This window comes from Thalassophryne amazonica, chromosome 1 (genome assembly GCF_902500255.1).
Source record: "Thalassophryne amazonica chromosome 1, fThaAma1.1, whole genome shotgun sequence".
Taxonomy (NCBI): Eukaryota; Metazoa; Chordata; class Actinopteri; order Batrachoidiformes; family Batrachoididae; genus Thalassophryne; species Thalassophryne amazonica.
Genome location: NC_047103.1, coordinates 146,883,580 through 146,887,624, shown reverse-complemented (window position 1 = coordinate 146,887,624; position 4,045 = coordinate 146,883,580).

Genomic DNA, 4,045 nt, shown 5'->3' with positions numbered 1-4,045 from the left:
GGTCTATTTGAAGAGTTTCAGTCAGGTTTTAGAATTCATCATAGTACAGAAACAGCATTAGTGAAGGTTACAAATGATCTTCTTATGGCCTCAGACAGTGGACTCATCTCTGTGCTTGTTCTGTTAGACCTCAGTGCTGCTTTTGATACTGTTGACCATAAAATTTTATTACAGAGATTAGAGCATGCCATAGGTATTAAAGGCACTGCACTGCGGTGGTTTGAATCATATTTATCTAATAGATTACAATTTGTTCATGTAAATGGGGAATCTTCTTCACAGACTAAGGTTAATTATGGAGTTCCACAAGGTTCTGTGCTAGGACCAATTTTATTCACTTTATACATGTTTCCCTTAGGCAGTATTATTAGACAGCATTGCTTAAATTTTCATTGTTACGCAGATGATACCCAGCTTTATCTATCCATGAAGCCAGAGGACACACACCAATTAGCTAAACTGCAGGATTGTCTTACAGACATAAAGACATGGATGACCTCTAATTTCCTGCTTTTAAACTCAGATAAAACTGAAGTTATTGTACTTGGCCCCACAAATCTTAGAAACATGGTGTCTAACCAGATCCTTACTCTGGATGGCATTACCCTGACCTCTAGTAATACTGTGAGAAATCTTGGAGTCATTTTTGATCAGGATATGTCATTCAATGCGCATATTAAACAAATATGTAGGACTGCTTTTTTGCATTTGCGCAATATCTCTAAAATTAGAAAGGTCTTGTCTCAGAGTGATGCTGAAAAACTAATTCATGCATTTATTTCCTCTAGGCTGGACTATTGTAATTCATTATTATCAGGTTGTCCTAAAAGTTCCCTGAAAAGCCTTCAGTTAATTCAAAATGCTGCAGCTAGAGTACTGACAGGGACTAGAAGGAGAGAGCATATCTCACCCATATTGGCCTCTCTTCATTGGCTTCCTGTTAATTCTAGAATAGAATTTAAAATTCTTCTTCTTACTTATAAGGTTTTGAATAATCAGGTCCCATCTTATCTTAGGGACCTCATAGTACCATATCACCCCAATAGAGCGCTTCGCTCTCAGACTGCAGGCTTACTTGTAGTTCCTAGGGTTTGTAAGAGTAGAATGGGAGGCAGAGCCTTCAGCTTTCAGGCTCCTCTCCTGTGGAACCAGCTGCCAATTCAGATCAGGGAGACAGACACCCTCTCTACTTTTAAGATTAAGCTTAAAACTTTCCTTTTTGCTAAAGCTTATAGTTAGGGCTGGATCAGGTGACCCTGAACCATCCCTTAGTTATGCTGCTATAGACTTAGGCTGCTGGGGGGTTCCCATGATGCACTGAGTGTTTCCTTCTCTTTTTGCTCTGTATGTACCACTCTGCATTTAATCATTAGTGATTGAGCTCTGCTCCCCTCCATAGCATGTCTTTTTCCTGGTTCTCTCCCTCAGCCCCAACCAGTCCCAGCAGAAGACTGCCCCTCCCTGAGCCTGGTTCTGCTGGAGGTTTCTTTCTGTTAAAAGGGAGTTATTGCTTCCCACTGTCTCCAAGTGCTTGCTCACAGTGGGTCATTTTGACCGTTGGGATTTTTCCGTAATTATTGTATGGCCTTGCCTTACAATATAACGCGCCTTGGGGCAACTGTTTGTTGTGATTTGGCGCTATATAAATAAAATTGATTTGATTTGATTTGTTGCGGCGGCAATCCCTGAACCCGGTGGTGGACGCTGGAAGTAAGGGATGCCGTCAAGCTGAAGAAGGAGTCCTATTTATCTTTGTCGGTAGGTGGGATCCCGGAGGCAGCTGACATGTACCGGCAGGCCAAACGTGCCGCAGCCCATGCGGTCGCAGAGGCAAAAACTCGGGTCTGGGAGGAGTTCGGGAAGGCCATGGAGGAGGACTATCGGTCGGCCTCGAAGAGATTCTGGCAAACCATCTGGTGCCTCAGGAGGCGGAAGCAGCTCTCCACCAGCACTGTTTACGGTGCGGGTGGGGAGCTGTTGACCCTGACTGGGGATGTTGTCGGGCGGTGGAAGGAATACTTCGAGGATCCCAATCCCATCGTCGAAGAGGAAGCAGAGACTGGGGATTCAGAGGCAGACTCATCCATTACCCAGGCTGAAGTCACCGAGGTGGTTAGAAAGGTGGCAAGGTTCCTAGGGTGGATGAAATCCGTCCTGAGTACCTTAAGTCTCTGGATCTTGTGGGACTTGGCTGACACGCCTCTGCAACATCGCGTGGCGATCGGGAACAGTGCCTCTGGATTGGCAGACCGGGGTGGTGGTCCCTCTGTTTAAGAAGGGGGACCGGAGGGTGTGTTCCAACTATAGGGGGATCACACTCCTCAGCCTCCCCGGTAAGGTCTATTCCGGAGTACTGGAGAGGAGAATTCGACCGATGGTTGAACCTCGGATTCAGGAGGAACAATGTGGTTTTCGTCCTGGTCGCGGCACACTGGACCAGCTCTACACGCTCCATCGGATGCTCAAACCTGTTTCCAGTGCACGTTGGCCTTCACCAGGGCTGCCCTTTGTCACCGGTTCTGTTCATTATTTTTATGGACAGAATTTCTAGGCGCAGCCAAGGTGTAGAGGGGGTCTGGTTTGGGAACCACCTAATCTCGTCTCTGCTGTTTGCGGACGATGTGGTTCTGTTGGTTTCGTCAAATCAGGACCTTCAGCGTTCACTGGGGCGGTTTGCAGCCGAGTGTGAAGCGTCCGGGATGAAAATCAGCACCTCCAAATCCAAGGCCATGGTTCTCGACCGGAAAAAGGTGCTTTGCCCTCTTCAGGTCGGTGGCGTGTCCTTGCCTCAAGTGGAGCAGTTTAAGTATCTCGGGGTCTTGTTTATGAGTGAGGGACGGATGGAGCGTGAGATCGATAGACGGATCGGTGCAGCATCTGCAGTGATGCGGTCGCTGTATCAGACCATCGTGGTGAAGAGAGAGCTGAGTAGGGGGGCAAAGCTCTCGATTTACCGATCAATCTACATTCCAATCCTCACCTATGGTCATGAGATTTGGATCATGACCGAAAGAACGAGATCGCGAGTACAAGTAGCCGAGATGAGTTTCCTCTGCAGGGTGGCTGGGCGCTCCCTTAGAGATAGGGTGAGGAGCTCGGTCACTCGGGAGGAGCTCGGAGTCGAGCCGCTGGTCCTCCACGTCGAAAGGAATCAGTTGAGATGGCTCGGGCATCTCTTCCGGATCCCCCCTGGACGCCTCGCTGGAGAGGTGTTCCAGGCACGTCCCATTGGGAGGAGGCCCCAGGGAAGACCCACGACATGCTGGAGGGACTACATCTCTTGGCTGGCTTGGGAACGCCTTGGGGTTCCCCTGGAGGAGCTGAGGGAGGTGTGTGTGGATCGGGAGGTCTGGGCGGCTTTGCTTGAGCTGCTGCCCCCGCGACCCGACTCCGGATAAAGCGGAAGAAAATGGATGGATGGATGGATGGATGGAAAATCTTTACATGGTCACTGGCTCTATGGACATAAATAGAATTAAACAAAATCTGTACATGGTCACTAGATCCTAGATCTCTGGACATAAATAAAAATAAATAAAATCTGTACATGGTCACTGGCTCTATGGACATAAATAGAATTAAACAAAATCTTTAGTTTTTCTCAAAAGCATTTCCTTTCAGGTATAAATGAGACACGTCAATGTAATTCATAAAGAATGGCGGACTTCTCATTTTGGGAGAAAAAAATGGTTTTGGTCAGTTGTAGTTTGTTGTCTGTATTAGAACGTTTGGAAAGCGGTGTCATTTTATTTAAAATGGTGATTTGCTTTGAAGTTATTAATTCCAACTGTAATCTATCTTTCTATCCACCTATCTTTCCAACTCGGCAGAGAGCCACGCAGTGTTTGGAGCTGTGCATTTAAAACTCCGTTGTTGAGCGAAGAACGATTCTTGTTTCTTGCCAGCAACAGTTCTTGCCAGTTCGTGATGACTGACATCTTTAAATGGCTTTGAGAGGGGAGTTAATGAATAAATTGTGGGCCTGCCACTTCTGCAGAAGCAGCGGGTCTGCAAGCAACGTAGAGAAATGATAATTTCTCCGATA